Below are 16,981 nucleotides of genomic sequence, written 5' to 3'. Positions count from 1 at the left end.
CCCCCCCCCCCCCCCCCCCGCAGCTGATGTTACAATTTTTATGCGGGTGACCAGGCTGACTCAGTACAGCACCCTTTATTATACAACAATGGCTCCATAGATCTTGGATTACAAAACACGATAAACTCTAACAGCAAAAAGTCAAGATGAGCTAAAAGAACTGACAGATGTTCTGACTTTTCAATAGGCAAGAAAAGTTGTTAATTAAAAGTCATAGTTTTCAGCTACGTGACAAAGCATGGAAAGTTGAACTGGGAGTAATGTTAGCCATTTATTTTTGACACCTTTTAGTTTTAACATGTAGGGAATATGCATTTTAACCTTTAAATCCTCTGTATAAACATTCTTGGAGAGCTTGTAAAATAACCCCCACTGAGTTTCCTGACTCTCCAGTTGATGGCATTTAGAGACACTGGTACTAGCAGAGTGCTTTATTTTGCTTTCTTCAGTCCCCAGCTGGGGTACAATGACAGATTCCTGTCCAAGACCAGACCCCGCCACCTTAAGCTGAAACCACATTGAAGGCACACTGAAATGAACCCAACCAGACAGCAAGATAAATGGTTGCTGTTTATGTTTAAAATCCCCTGGCGGGAGTAAATATTGTTTGAGAAAAAAGGCTTGACAAATATTCATCACCCCTTCAGAGCTCTCTTGAGGCAGAATATTTAGCTTAAGTTAGGGCTGTATTTTAGATGTCTCTCTCTAGCTGTCACGAGATTGTTTTTTTCCTATGGAAGAGAGTCTGAAAGCAGACATATTGCATGCTGAGGATAGCCAAACAAGGTTGCCCTGTCCCATGGGACTGGAATACACTCATGATAATAGAAGGAAACTGAAACATTGACACTTAGTTGAGGATAATGGAGAAAGCAAAGGCTTAGTGGAAAAAGACCAGTTGTCACCCAAGTGACAGGCAACAGCTGAGCTCACACATCTGGAGCCTGAGTCAAGCAAACACTCTGAAACTCACATCCATCTATAGTCTTGGGTGCTATAAAGAGAGACGGAGCTCTCTATGCTACACTTGTACAAAATACGCTAACATATTTAAAATCACACACACACACACACTCTACAGCAGTGGTAATACACATTTCTATATTGTCTCTGTATACCAAAACATGTACATGTGTGAAGATAAAATGTAAGCACAACCATGTCTGTGTGTGTAGAACTAAATGAATAAGTAAAGCATAAATCACAGAGACACTTTGATATAAATAACCTCAGATAAAATCCTAATCTTCTGTTCCCTTTTGTCCCCTCACAGTTTGTTGTTTTGCTTTTTGTTTGTTTGTTGTTCTGCATGCAGGGCACCCACATACATTCCAGCTAATAATACATGTATTTGGAGTGCTAGTTCAGATTCCACTTGGGGGCAAATTATAACTCAGTATGGTGTCAGCCCCCAAATTATTTCCCCTCTCATTTAAGACTCTTCAAACAAGTTTGTGGACAATCTTCCAGAGCCTCCTCCCATACACAATAGTGCCAGGTTAGGCAATCCAATAACCAAGATCTGTTTGGTTTTTCGTCTGCAGAAATTTAACAACTTCGCGCTGCATCCTGAGTCCCAGGTATGTTAATAAGTAACAGATTGGGGCTTTTACTTCATTACTGTTTATAGAAAATTAAAAAAAAAAAAAACCCAGCACTGAAAGCTAAAAACTCACCACTTCGAAGACAATATTTTAAGGAAACAAACTGAGGCGACAGGCTTCTAAAGGTATTAGGCTGGGGCAGCCACTAGTTGCTTTCTGCCTAAGTTAGTCGCCTCGCTTCTACTCCGACCTTTCGGGTCCTGTTAAACTAATTAAGTCTCTCGAGACATTTGTAGGTGACAAGACCCCGGGGGGCTGACATTCCACACAGCACATTCCCCTCACCCCCCAAGACTGCAAAGTGGGAATCTAATGCGAACAGTCCCGCTTCATACAGACAAAACCGCACTTCTCTCCCCTGCGGGAGAGAGCAAAGCAGAGCTGCCACTTACCCTCCGGGGGAAGGACTTGGGAAACACCGCAAGGTATTCCTGGGCGGGGGGGAAAGGATCAGTCACATTTAGAGCAAGGGAGGCAAGTATCCCCTGGAGGGAGCCTGGCTTGGCCGCTCCTTTCTGCCTGGGCACCCCAGGGAAGTCAGTGCAGGCTGGAGAGGCGCATTTCCCGCAGAGAGCAGGGAAGGGTTTGCGGGGAGCGGGAGTGTGTCAGGCTAGAAGTGACCAAGCTGCGCCGCCGCTTCTCCCCTTATTCCCTGACGGGGCTCAGGCGCCGCCAGCCCGGTACGGTGACATGAGCATTCCACAGAGCCCATTGGCTGCAGCCGGCCGCTTTCTCCAATCGCCGCCGCGCTGGGGGTGCCGGCAGCTCCGAAAACCCGGAGGGCTGGATTTGCTGACCGGGAAGGACAGGCCATTCCCTGGTACCGACAAGGCTTCGGAAGTCCACGCAGATCCCAGGCAGGGCAGGTTTGCAGAGTGGGGGGCGGGGAGGCGCAGAATGTGCTTTTCGTGATTCGTGTGTGTGGTTTTAGTGTGCTTTCAAGGGGCATGGGTTTTTGGGTGTAATCAGATTAAATACATTGGTGATTAAGTTGAGCAAGAGGAATGTTAGCTGGCATTTGCAGTTCACTGAGGCACAGCGAAAGATCTGAAGTGCAAAATCTTCCCCTCTCCCCTACCGGTTTTTGTTGTTGTTGTTGTTGCTGTTTTAACAAATGATGCTGATGGATTTAAAGCCAGGAAAAGGAGGGAAAGACTCACATTCCCAATTTCCCTTGATCAAACAGGGCTCTGCAGCCAATTACTCGTCTCTGTGCCTCCAGCATCCACTTAACGAGAGAAAAAGTTAATTAAAACTTTTTCCACTGATCTATGCAGAGATGTGCGAGTGCGATTAAATTTGCTTGGGGGGGGGGAGGGTATGTTCGTATTTCGACCACAAATACATCACTGTCTATGACGCGAAACATTACTTGTAGTAGTAGGCAGAGGCAGGAGAGCGTGGTACAGTCATTTTTCATTCCCTTTTCTGTGTGAAGAGGATGTTTGGAATGCTTTAAAATTCCATGTTAGCTGCCATCAACTTCAAAGCTATCTCTAGCTCATGCTGGAAATTACAGACAAAATCGAAGTACAGAATGTAGGACAGCTCAATAGATAACTAAATATCAGCTTTTAAAAAATACAGTAGACTTTAAACTGGCAGTTAAGTAAATTAGCATACATTTTAAAAACAAATTTATGTTACTAATAACACTAATAACACTTCAGATATTTTAAAATCTCATTTAATTTTCAGCATTCATGCTGTTTTTTTATGTATTTACATTCACTTCACACAATTTGGGCAATAAAAATAGCAGTTTCAGAGTAGCAGCCCTGTTAAGTCTGTATCCACAAAAAGAAAAGGAAGACTCGTGGCACCTTAGAGACTAACAAATGTATTTGAGCATAAGCTTTCGTGAGCTACAGCTCACTTCATTGGATGCAACAGGAAAGCTTATGCTCAAATACATTTGTTAGTCTCTAAGGTGCCAAAAATAGCAGTGTCAGTTTTACATTTGTTTATAGTCAGTTTCAGTTTAAAGTTATCCTTCACTCACATTACAGGGAAATAGTTAAATCCAAACTGAAATTTACTAAATTAAAAAAAAACCATTCTGAATGAATTTCTATTAATATTTGATTTTATAAATACAAATGGGAGGAACAAGTGGTTTTGTTTCAATGTAAAACTTAAATTTTGATTTATACATGTCTGGCAGTGTCTCTTTATAGACTTTCCAAAAAGGAGAACAATTTGAAGTTTAAAAATGACAAAATTTCTTTCCTGATTTCAGCTACATTTGCTTTTCCACTGTTAGGGAGTGTGTATGATCATCTGGAAGTCAATCTGGTCAAAATAAGTTTATCATGGCTGAAAAAATAAAAAGGTAACATCTCATGGGAAAGCTATCCTAGACTAGATATTTATTATTAGTAGTGTTAAACCTTGTAAAAGAATTTATAAAGTTTAATAGGAAGTGTAAATATCATGTTTTGCTCTTCTGTTTCAATGTTGTCTGGAGATAGGATCAACATCATATTGCTCAAGTGAACAGATCCTTTTAAGGTTTCTCTAATTCTGAATATAAACACCTGCAAATTATATGTGTATCCAAAAAGAAAATGAAGACATCTGTCTCTGCCCCCTCACACCCACCCCCTAGAAACTCACAGGAGCTGGTCACCAGCACTTGTTTCAGCAGAATGAACATCAGCACTTCTCCCAAAATGGAAAAAAAAACCAAACCCAAAACCATTTGTACTATTTTATGGAAAAATGTGAAGGATGAAGAAATTAAATAGACATTTAACAGAAATACTTTGTAAAAGAAGGAAGGAACAGCTGATGAGGACGGATCAGTACTGTTTGTTCCCATTTTACTATACCTGCCTTGTGTTATGTTCCTTCATGCCATCCATTCAAGCATTTCTGTAATGCTTATCTCTGTAATATCTAGGCACATTCAGACCTGTGCTGCAGCATTACATGGCTTCCTTCACCTATTTCTTCTCACTTTGAGCTCTGATTATATAGGAAATAAGGTTGCTTGCTTTTAAATGGTGACCCTTGTTTATGGTTCTTCTTACGGTCATATATTAACAGATCTGAATCTGGAATGAACTGTTGGGCTATCTTGCTCCTAAAGATTTTATGACTAATGCACCCTTTTAAGTCCTATATCTGTTTATATTACACTCAGTTACAAATGCCTCTCATTAAGCTATAAACCTTTAGCTTCTATTTAACCCCATGAGTAGTCTGGGTAGCTTGCAAATGGGTTTACCCATACTGAGGCCCTACCTGTAATGCAAAATCTATCATGTTACTTGAACAGTGTTATTACAGGGTTTGGTTTTCCCTGTGTGGACAGAAACAAACCATGTCTTAGCCACATTAGGAAATGTACTCTAGTCTTGTTAAAGAGATTGAGGTAGATCGTCTCCATGAGATCCAGAGAAGTCTCTTCTGGCACACAGATACTTGTGTGTGGAGGGGTGGGCGGGGGTGGGAGGAAAAAGGGGCACACATTATTACATCCCTGAAACCATTGGTAAGGGGAAAAATGCAGGCCAGAAGTGCAAACACTGTTGGAGGGGCTGGGATATGTCCCCCCAACCTTTTAGTACTCTCTTAGAGCAGTAAGAAAAGGAGTACTTGTGGCACCTTAGAGACTAACAAATTTATTTGAGCATAAGTTTTGTGAGCTACAGCGCTGTAGCTCACGAAACTTATGCTCAAATAAATTTGTTAGTCTCTAAGGTGCCACAAGTACTCCTTTTCTTTTTGCGAATACAGACTAACACGGCTGCTACTCTGAAACCTGTCTTAGAGCAGTGTTTCTCAATCTTTTTGATACTGGGGACTGGCTTGCTGCCTTCCTAAACTGTTTTAAAGACATCTTATGGACCGGCATCGGTCCACGTACCAGTCGTTGCAAAACACTGTCTTAGAGTAGATCTACACTGCAAAAAGAAAACAAAAAACCCCAACCCCTCTCCCGCAAAACCCCACGGCAGTGAGTGTTAGAACCGAGGTCAAATGACAGGCTAACAGGGTTCATGTTGCAGGGTTAAAAATAGCAGTGTAGATGTTCCCTCTTGGGCTGGAGATTGGGCTCTGAGACCCACCCCCTTCTCTGGATCTCAGAGCCCAAATGGGCTATTTTTAGTCCCATAACTCAAACCTGTGTCTGTTGACCAGGGCTCTCAGACTGGCTGGCGTAGGTTGTGGTTTTTTCCTTTTGCAGTATCAACCTATCCCTTAATGTATCTCTCAGCATGGCTGCTAGTCTCCTGCATTCCCAGTACTGGTCCTTCTGATGTTTTTCATGTTGTCGCACCTCTGATGCAGCCTAAGGCTCGATCTTTTTTTTCATGTCATCCCCCCTGCCTTTTGGAGGGAGGTATAAGACATAGATGCATATCAGGGAGTCCCTAGCATCAGATGTATGCTGGTATCATTATATATCTTAAACATTTATGAAGGAAAACAACTATAAATTACAAACAGGCTTCTGAGCAGCTAGATTCCTACTTTGTCGCCTTTGGTTACCAGAGACCATGCCCTGTATGAAACTCTGTTATCTTCATAGGAACATCTAGTGTGTGAAAAATATACTGGAAGTAAACATATAATTACACTTGACAGTGTTGCCAACTGCCATAAATTTATCATGAGGAATGTGATTTCTGGTCCCTGCTGCAGGAGCTCTTGCAAAAAACATGACATGCTCCATGGCTGCATATGATTTTTGAAACGGAGAGAGAAAGAGAGAGACACTCCCTTTGCCCCCCACCCACTATCCCCTTCAGCTTATGAGAAAATACATTGAGCTGCAAGCCAGGACACCGTCATTTCTAGTTCCTGCTCTTTCACTAACTGCTGTTCACATGTTTTATTATCCCACTTTACAGAGATGACTAGTGAGACTTTGCACAAGGTCAATTCAGACATAGAAGAGACTAGAATCTGTATCTGTAATGTAACACAGCCAGCGCTCAGCTGCTTTACCAGGGTACCTTATAGAAGGGGCATGCCAAATGATGTGCTTGCGTAACCTACACTAACACAGTGAGGAAGTCTACCCAGCAAAAGCTGTGCTAGCCTACCCAAGTTAGCTAGAATCCAGATCCATGGGTCTGTGCCAAGCTTGTTCTACCTACTCACTGAAGCCCACCCTGCTGTCTTCACTGCTACTGTTTACCTGCACTAGCTGGATTCAAGCTAGCTCAGTAGGCTAGCCCACACACAGCTTTTGCGGGTAGACTTATTCACTGTGTCAGTGTGGGTTACACAAGCACATCATTTGGCATGCCCCTTCTATAAGGTACTCTGGTAAAGGAGCTGTGTAGACATACCCAGTATGACTTTTGGTCACCTTCCACTGGGTAAACCATATGTGGGGGTTTATGATTGTTACTGCCAACATGCTGTCATAAATATAAAGGGAAGGGTAAACACCTTTAAAATCCCTCCTGGCCAGAGGAAAAACCCTTTCACCTGCTAAGAAGCTAGGATAACCTCACTGGCACCTGACCAAAATGACCAATGGGGAGGAGACAAGATACTTTCAAAGCTGGAGCGGGGGAGAAACAAAGGGTCTGTCTGGGTGATGCTTTTGCCAGGAACAGAACAGGAATGGAGTTTTAGAACATAGTAAGTAATCTAGCTAGATATGCATTAGATTATGATTTCTTTAAATGGCTGAGGAAATAAGCTGTGCTGAAAGGAATGGATATTCCTGTCTTTGTGTATTTTTGTAACTTAAGGTTTTGCCTAGAGGCATTCTCTATGTTTTGAATCTAATTACCCTGTAAGGTATTTACCATCCTGATTTTACAGAGGTGATTCTTTTTACTTCTATTAAAATTCTTCTTTTCAGAAACTGAATGCTTTTTTCATTGTTCTTAACATCCAAGGGTTTGGGTCTGTGGTCACCTCTGCAAATTGGTGAGGATTTTTACCAAACCTTCCCCAGGAAGTGGGGTGCAAGGGTTGGGAGGATTTTGGGGGGAAAGACGTTTCCAAACAATTCTTTCCCAGTAACCGGTTAAACATTTGGTGGTGGCAGCGAAAGTCCAAGGGCAAAGGGTAAAATAGTCTGTACCTTGCGGAAGTTTTAACCTAAGCTGGTAAAAGTCATCTTAGGAGGTTTTCATGCAGGTCCCCACATCTGTACCCTAGAGTTCAGAGTGGGGAAGGAACATTGACACATGCTATGAAAAATAGTTCTTTAGCTCAAATGGCAACATCTTTTGTTTTTACATCCAAAGAGCCTGAGTTCAGTTACCACAGATGACACAAACAGGGGCTTTGTAACATTTGGCTATGTTGTCTGTACCCACTGCCCCACACTTGGCTACCAGACCCAACCATAGACAACAGGAATCCTGATGTCCAAGATCCCACTGTGCTCTCACAAATAAGTGTGTGCTGTGTCACCCTTTATGGCATATCTACACAAAGGATACTAACATGCTTCCTACCTATCAGTTGTTTCAGTAGCTAAAGTGGAAGAAGTCTGTGCTGTGGTGCTGGAGATTGTGTGTTTATGATGCTTCTGAGAGATCGGGGAGGGGTGGGGAAGAAAGAGAAATTCATAATTTTTTAATTTTTGTGGTTGGAAATACTAGGAACCAGGGGAAGGGTAGGGAGTCATGGACGCAAAGGGCAGCCCACAGATTGTTCAGGACCCATATTGCTCTTGATAGATTCACGTGTTCTGAGGGGGCGGGGGGCATACCAATTCGGATGGAACAATCCTCAGGCTGGTTCCATCCTCATGGAACCTGACCTCATGGATCTTGAAAAGAACCAACCTTTCCTTCTGGTATTGTGGACCCACTTTTTCACATGCCATTCCTCTTATAATGATATCATGTTGCCATTGGCTCCCTACCCTGCTGCCACTGATTATCTTTATCTACAGAGCGTAGAAAAACTGGACGCAATACTCTGGGTGTGGGGAGTTAACACTGGATAGAGCACCACTGAAATCTGCTGGGCTATCAGCAGAGCATGCTGCAAAGAATGACTGCTCCTTGGAGATTGCTCCCCAAAATGCCTATCCTGTTTATCCATCTAAGCTCTTACATCAGTGCCCATCACCACAGAATCTGAGTCTGGAGCCCCAACTGCATAGTCCATGCACAAGAGCAATCAGGGTCTCCATTGGAAGGGGAGCAGCACACTGTGAAGTCAACACCACTCCCTCTTCTTTTATAACGTCCTCCCCGCTACCGTACACTAACTATAACCACAATTTTTTTTTTGCAGAAATAAGGATGTGCAAGTACAGAAAACACAAACCCAAGTTCCTTGATGTGTGAAAATACAGAACCCTCCAAACCTTCTTAAATGTCACTGACATCACTGGATGGATTATTCTGACTGCCTGGGGCTATTTTCGATATGCTTTCTGTTCCTGTTTCAGATGGTGGTAGGAAAGTAAATTAAACTTTAAAAACATTTGTAATTGGAAAATGATTTCAGTTAGCTGAGGCAGATGTAGTTTCAAGATACATCTTTATGTTCCAGCTTCCCTCAAACTATAGGTTGTGGAAGCCTGGGTATTTAAATTACTGCCTAGGGGGGTGGGGTTTTTTTGTTTTGTTTTTGTTGTGTTTGTTCTTATAAGCTGTAGGGTTGAAATAGTCACAATGTATTTGCTGCTTATCGGCAAGCCTCTACTCCTGTGAGTGGTCCCACTGGAGTAATGGTTTATATAATAACCTGCCTACTGCCCACTATGGAAGTAGATTTATGTATTCATTAAGTATGTATTAAAATCCAATAGTTTTGTGTTCTGATCTCCAAGAAGAAGTAACAGGAAGTTTATATGAAATCAAAACCAATTACCAGAAACCTCCAATAATGTAACTTTCTTGTGTGTATCCCAGATTTGGAACCCGACTTCAGGTAGCTGAAGACTGCTATCAAATCCCCCCTCACTCTTCTCTTCTGCAGACGAAATAACCCCAGTTCCCTCAGCCGCTCCTCATAAATCATGTGCCCAGTCCCCTACTAATATTTGTTGCCCTCTGCTGGACTCTCTCCAATTTGTCCACATCCCTTCTGTAGTGGGGGGACTAAAACTGGACGCGATACTCCGGGTGTGGCCTCATCAGTGTCGAATAGAGGGGAATAATCACTTCCCTCGATCTGCTGGCAATGCGCCCACTAATATGCCCAATATTCCGTTGGCCTTCTGGGCACACTGGGCATATTAGCTGGGCACTGGGCACAAGGGCACATTGCTGACTCATATCCAGCTTCTCGTCCACTGTAATCCCTGGGTCCTTTTCTGCAGAACTGCTGCTTAGCCAGTTGGTCCCCAGCCTGTAGCGGTGCATGGGATTCTTCCTTCCTAAGTGTAAGACTCTGCACTTGCACTTGTCCATTTATATAGGGCCTGATCCAATGTCTATTTAAATCAATGAAAAGACTCCCTTTGACTTCAGATTTCTCATCAGATTTCTTTTGGCCCAATCCTCCAATTTGTCTAGGTCATTCTGGACCCTATCCCTACCCCCCAGTTTAGTGTCATCTGTGAATTTGCTGAGGGTGCAATTAATCCCATCATCCAAATCATTGATAAAGATGTTGAACAAAACCAGCCCTGAGCCAAGTTAGGCACAAATCTTCAAATTCTGTTTCTCATTAAACAAATGTATTTCTTTTGTCCATTTCCAACAACAGGCTCACTCATCAGTTCTCTTGGTGGCTTAGCCCAGCCATCTCCTCTGGGTCTCATCGACATGGACAACTTGGCTCAAATGAAAACTAAATTGCATTGTTTATCTTACAGACAAGTATCAATCATGCTTACTGGACTTGCTGTTTTGCCCTAGGTACTCTACTCAGTTGGGTTAGCTGCAGTGACTTCAAGAGCAACTTTGGGAACACATCCTAGAGTTCCGGTAAGAGTTCCAACTGTTGGTGACATTTGCTCAGTGCCTTCTGGGAGTCTTGTGTAAACCTACAGGTATTCTGGGAGTAGAGGCTAAACTGCCAGAATTCCCCCCTGGTTCTAGAAGCATCATCAGAATACCACTGGTAGCTGTTTTGTAGACTAGTAACGTGGTATCCTGCTCCTCAAGTGACCACGAATGTCTCGCATTCCAGTGTGCTGTCACATGTTGAAAGATACATGTTCATTAAGAAGAAAGGACATCCATGTGCAGAGGATCCCTTTCATGTGCAAATGGAGGAGGCATGAACTGACCCAGTGTTCGCTACCCAGCCTCTGGGATAGACAACCACAACATAAAATTAAATATAAGCAAAAAGTGAAATTTACCAGTCTATTTGGAAGATGAGTGAAATGCAAAAAACATCTGAAATGTTTAAGATTACAAATCCTTTCAGTTTTAACAATTTCAGATCAGTAACACAAGCAAGGGAATTTATTGTTCAGAATTATATGGGGCCACAATCTGCTCTCAGCTAATGTCGATTTACACCAGTAAAGTTAACTTGAGTTACTTTAGACTTATAGCAGTGTAAATGAGAATAAAATTTAGACCATGATCTGTAACATGACAGTGTCCAAATGTTATAGATGAGTCTCAACATGGAATTTTTTTCAAGTTAATGATAGATGCAATATAAGCTCTTGTCTCTGCCTCCCTTTGTCTCACTTGAAGTTGAAATGGGGCAGAGGAGGAAGGTAAGAGCAGATATTTTCTCCCTGTACAGTATTGTCATGTCCTCTGTGTGACAGATAAGAAAGCATCACTTCTCACTGAAATCATCTATCGATATGTTATTAGACAATATAGTAATAAAAAGACCAGTGCTTCTTTACACTAACTATTTCCACTTGTGGAATTTCACCAGTAGTGAATTGCAGCTAGGATGTTAGCTAGTGAAGATAAGGATCTTGTGAGCAACATTATTACGTTATCAGAAAGAAGGGAGACTACCTCTGGCTAAACCAGTAGAAATTATGTTAAACTTGTCTCAACTAGAAGTCATTTCACTGGCCTCCAGATACCATAAAAAATGTAAAAATAGGTATTTAAGCAAAACAATATTTATAGGCTTCCATCAAATCTTTTCTTCCTTTGTTGTTAAATTACATTTACTTACAATTAATATCCAAATATTGATTTTAAGAAGCCGGCCTGTTTAGAAGTTAAGAATATTACCCTATTCCAAATACACGCTATTTGTCCTTTTCCATCTTCATAATGTCACAGCTATGAGTCCTAATGTTGTCTTGATTAGTTTTTGTTGCTTTGCATTACAGTCTTAACATTATTTAAACATAATTCATTATTTAACCATGCAGGAAATCTTAATCTTTTTACTTAAATGTAAATTACAAAGTACAATCACTAAACAAATTGATTGAATACCATTGATTATTCATCAGATAATTGTGGCAGATCACGTAATCAATTATTCATCATCCTTGGAAAAGGAGAATAGAGGACATGAGGAATAAAATAAGCCGCAATTAAGATAAAATACTATTGGATTCCATACCGATAATTCCTTTTCAAATTACAATTCTTGCAATTAAATCAAAGTGAAATTAAAATGTGAGTAGTCTGATTGAGGCACTCACTGAGTAATGATTGTACAAAGAATGTAATCTACTAGGCCCTAGTCGCATATGGTGACATAGATGACATATTTGCTGCCTGAAATGTTTTCTATTTTTCCCCATCTATTACTCCTATCAAATGCAAGGATGCTATTATGATTACAGACTTTCGTCTCCACTATGATTATGTGACTATGCAGCAGTATTACAAAAGGAAGAACACATTGCTAACATAATTTAAACATTTAATTTCTGTGAGGTATTTATCGTCAGCTTAATTTGTGTTATTTCATCTCAAGAGCTATCCTGAGTGTAGATTCAGAATTATAGATGTCCTTGCATTCACTTCCAGAATTTGGTTTTGCAAATTTGGTTTGGTTTTGGCTTTCTTCATTGATTTATTATTTCCATTTATATAGGGCCTGATCCAATGTCTATTTAAATCAATGAAAAGACTCCCTTTGACTTCAGTGGGCTTTGTATCACGTATATAATGTGTCTAGAAAGTAGCGTCTAGGTAACAATAAAAAAATCAACACTAAACATCATCCAAACCATTGTTAACTAACAGAAACAAAATAACTTCCCAGTCAATCATACCCATATGCACAAACAAACCTCTTCAAAAATGTCTGGAGAAAGAGATAAGATTTGTAGAAGCCTTTAGGTAAAAAAACTTGGGCACTGTGGATCAAAAGTGGGGAATGAGGTCCAGAGTAGAGGGCCCTCTGTTCAGAATACCTTTCCAAGAAGCCCCAGATGTGCAAATATAGATACTGTTAGCCTGAATTTCCCAGCTGCTCTTGACTGCCAGATTAAACCACAGGGAATAAGGTCACTACATCTGAAGTAATAAGTTATAGGAGATGACTTATACAACAAATTTAGCATCTCTTTCCATTCATAGAATATTAGTTATTTGAAATCACTTGACAAATTTAGAAGAATTTTTATTTTTTGAGAATGAAGAGTTCTCTGAGTAATCACTACTGAAGCTGTGTTGATTAGTTCTTATCTAATGTTGACTGGTCAAATAAGTCAAGTGGTATGCCCACATCTTGAATACTGCATGCAGATGTGCTCGCCACAGCTCAAAAAAAGATATATTGGAATTGGAAGAGGTTCAGAAAAGTGCAACAAAAATTATTAGGGGTATGGAACGGCTTCCGTATGAGGAGAGATTAATAAAACTGGGACTTTTCAGCTTGGAAAAGAGACGGCTAAAGGGGGACATGATACAGGTCTATAAAATCATGACAGGTGTGGAGAAAGTAAATGAGGAAGTATTATTTACTCCTTCTCATAACACATGGACTAAGGATCACCAAATGAAATTAATAGGCAGCAGGTTTAAAACAAATAAAAGGAAGTATTTCTTCACACAACGCACAGTCAACCTGTGGAACTCTTTGCCAGAGGATGGTGTGAAGGCCAAGATTGCAACAGGGTTCAAAAAAGAACTAGATAAATTCATGGACTATAGGTCCATCAACGGCTATTAGCCAGGAAGGGCAGGGATGATATCCCTAGCCTCTGTTTGCCAGAAGCTGGGAATGGGCAACAGGGAATGGATCATTTGATGATTATCCGTTCTGTTCATTCCCTCTGGGGCATCTGGCATTGGCTACTGTCGGAAGACAGGATATTGGGTTAGATGGACCTTTAGTCTGACCCCGTATAGCCATTCTTATGTTCTTATGGTATTTTTCTGTTTGCTGATTGGATGAGTGTGCTATGACTTTCCATGCAAATATGCATGCAAATTTGAAATTCACATTCCATGAGTATGGATTCGGTTATGGATGTGACTGTGATTTAAGATGTGAAGTTCCTGAAAGGTCTTGAGGAGTCACCTCAACTACAGTGCATTGAAGCAATTCAGTCTACAGACATGCATAACTTTGGCAAGGTTTGCATCTGACAGAAAATGTATAACTTTCTCTATAAACACACATGAAAAAAAAACAACCTTCAAAGTTCAATAGGTGAGGAAATGTCTGTATAAATGGCTCTTTGTCAGGATCCAAGGGTTCATTTGTAAAACCTGATGCTACAGACACCTGGACACTCCCTCATTGCCACCAAGGGAGATGGGTGATGCAGCATCTTGCCAATCCTGGAAGATAAGGCCCTACTGGAGGTCCTATTGGAGCTCTTAAGGCCTGCAGCTGCCTGATTGGTTCACTCCCACTACTTAAGCCAGGAAGAGCGCTCGGTGGGCCTTCTGACCAACTGTGCAGACTCCCTGCTGCTCCTGTGCCAGACTCTGCTTTTGTCTACCTCCCCCAATCCTCTTCCTGTTCTGCTCTCCTCTTGGCTCCTCCCTCACCCCTGCCTTCACTCCTAGTTCCCACCTAGTTCCTACTCCATGCCTCATACTTGCCTCTCCTCTGGTTCCTGCCCTTACGCCTGGCTCCTGACCATCCGCTACTGTTCCTGGCTCTGACCCCCCTCTACCCACTCCAGCTTGACCCTTGGCTCTGGCATTTGGCATCTGACCCTGGCTTTGACCCTCAAGCTTTGATTCCTGATTCCAGCTCTGACTCAACTTCTGGATTTGGTATTTGGCAGCTGACTCTGATTCTGACTGCCCACTTCTCTTCCCCCAACCTGGATGCCTGCTCTGCCCACTAGACCTGTTCTTTCTCTGACTACTAAGGAAGACTGCCTACATCCTGGTTCCTAACATTCTTTTATAGCCTACTAGACACAATATTCTCTACTAGATTACTTCTCTATTGGACACAGTATATTTTACAGAGTTTCTATGCTAAGCAGGAGCAAGTGAATCATTTTCAATAAGTAATTTACCTAATGAATTTGGCCTCTTTTCTGCTCAGAGCATATCCAGAAAAATACAAATTTCCTCATATTTATTCATTATATTGTTCAGTAGTATTCAACACATTTATTCTGTATCTTTTAACACTGTGGTTTGACCATAAGCAGTTCTCTGCTGCTGTTCAACAGGTATTCAACATTCATTATTCAAACTGTGTTTTAGTTGTGCTTGGTTAGATAAATCACATGGTATTGTTTCTCTTTTCCAATTTGATAAAGGCACCAGACTTCTGCTGTAAATTCAGTTTCCATGAACACTTGCATATGTGCCTTTGAAATCTGCTTCCTGCCAAACTTTTGATTTGTAAAACTCAGTCACATGGAAATAAATGGGAAGTACATACAAACGAGTCATTAGCAGACAAAGCAAAAGCCCTGCTTTTCACAGATGTTGAAAATCCAGAAGTCCACAGAAGGAAAGGCTAGTTGCAGGTGTCCAGCATTTCTGAAAATCAGAAATTACAAAATTTGAGTGAATATTTGTGGGAATTTTTTTTTGTAATATTGCCAAGCTCAAATATCAAGCAAGTCACAGGATATCTAATCCAAACAATACATAACTAGTCACTAACTTTGTTCTGTTTTATTTTCTGAAATGTGTCAGAACAGTAATTTGTTATAACTTTGACAGCTCCATTTAGCACCAAGATTCTATATAGGACTCCCTACACTGGTTAGAAAGGACTGCTTGCAGACCGTTGTGATTTTACGGTCACCACTCTGAAAGGCACATTGTATACTTGAAAAAGCTGCACAGAGCCTAGCTAACTTTAATTGCCACTCTGAGATGTCAACAGTTAGGTAAGCTGAGGAAGTCACAACTTGGGAGAAAATGAGAGAAGCTTTTCAGTTAAAGTACTGGGTGCTTAAAAGGAACCCTTGTCACTTTTGTAGGTGCCATTTTCTCAGTCACTACCCAACTCTCTGACATAGTTAGCATGTGAAAATATAGTGAAAGTCTCCTGATTTGTAAGATAAATAAAATGCATCTTTCTTTGCACTAATTTATAAAATTAAACAATATAATAGAAACTCCTGAAAGTCAAAATGCTGGAGTCAGTGAAATAGAACTCAGTCTATTCACTCTGAATTATGCAGTCAGTTTAAACTAATTGGGAAAGGAAAAGTTTGAGGGCTGGCTTTGCTATTCAGTCTGTTTTGAGGTTCTCTCTTGGTATAGTATGATTTTATTATATATGTAGTTTAATTTAATTGAGGGAAGATACTTTAGCCAATGCTTTTAAATATAGTCTACTAAAGTCACAGAATGCACATCTTCAGTAAAATCTATCAGCACATTTTTCTCCCTAGTTAGAGATCAATATTTCCCTTTGCCTGTGTCAGCTGGGCTTGTGTTTCCTTTCTTCTTTTTATGTTATTAATCTTGCCAGAACTTTGCTAGCCTCAAACATGTCTCACAAGGTTTCTTTTCTTTAGACTAGTGGCAACAATGTGTCTTGAAATCTAATCAATGGGAAGTCTGTCAGTATTAGTCAGTACTAGTCAAATCTAAGTCATCCTACTTTAATGTCCCATCAACCCACACCTCATGATATAGCAACTGTAGCTAAAACACAGATGATAGAGACAGAGAGGTGGGGAGAGAGACAGAGATTCATGATTAAGTAAAGACATTTTCTTTCTAATCCATTCATATTTCAGGGCCAGGAGCCCTCTTTGACAAGGATATTGCAGACATATTACTAAGAAGGTTCGGAAGCTCCTTTTTAGGAAAATATAAACCTTTCAGTGGTGAGTCCTGTTCCACTGCTTCCTAGAATAAGGTCATTGTTTTGGAAACCAGAAAAATGTAGGCAGACTGGAAGAAATTCAGTGAAGAGCAGCAAAAATGATTAAGGGCCTTTACTACAAGGGGGATGGGAAGAGAAGAAAAGAAAAAAATGTCATTTTTTTTCATAGTGTTAGTTATATGAAGGGTCTTCTGGGTATTTAGCAATCAGAAGGGAAGATGAAGAGGACCAGCAGAGCCCTCCAAAGCAAACACTACTTTTTAAAGAAGTCTCTGTGATTAGTCACAGTG

General features: G+C 40.9%; 1 protein-coding gene and 1 long non-coding RNA gene across 5 annotated transcripts in view; one reads left to right on the top strand and one right to left on the bottom strand.

The window, feature by feature from the left end:
• The window catches only part of PRICKLE1 (prickle planar cell polarity protein 1), a 109,361-nt gene extending 107,100 nt beyond the window's left edge, over window positions 1–2,261 (bottom strand). For all 4 annotated transcript variants that reach the window (XM_084617386.1, XM_084617387.1, XM_084617385.1 and 1 more), the window contains exon 1: window positions 1,997–2,261. The gene's annotated coding sequence lies outside the window, so the exon portion shown is untranslated. The remainder of the gene's footprint in view (window positions 1–1,996) is intronic.
• A 146-nt stretch (window positions 2,262–2,407) lies between these two features.
• The window catches only part of LOC311514421, a 32,188-nt gene continuing 17,614 nt past the window's right edge, over window positions 2,408–16,981 (top strand). The window contains exons 1-3 of the long non-coding RNA XR_014709882.1: window positions 2,408–2,470; window positions 8,826–8,988; window positions 10,400–10,468. This is a non-coding gene — a long non-coding RNA (uncharacterized lncRNA). The remainder of the gene's footprint in view (window positions 2,471–8,825; window positions 8,989–10,399; window positions 10,469–16,981) is intronic.

Source organism: Lepidochelys olivacea, assembly GCF_965140295.1.
Source record: "Lepidochelys olivacea isolate rLepOli2 genome assembly, chromosome: 1".
Taxonomy (NCBI): Eukaryota; Metazoa; Chordata; order Testudines; family Cheloniidae; genus Lepidochelys; species Lepidochelys olivacea.
The sequence above is the reverse complement of the archived record's forward strand: the minus strand, read 5'-3'. Positions and strand labels throughout refer to the sequence as shown.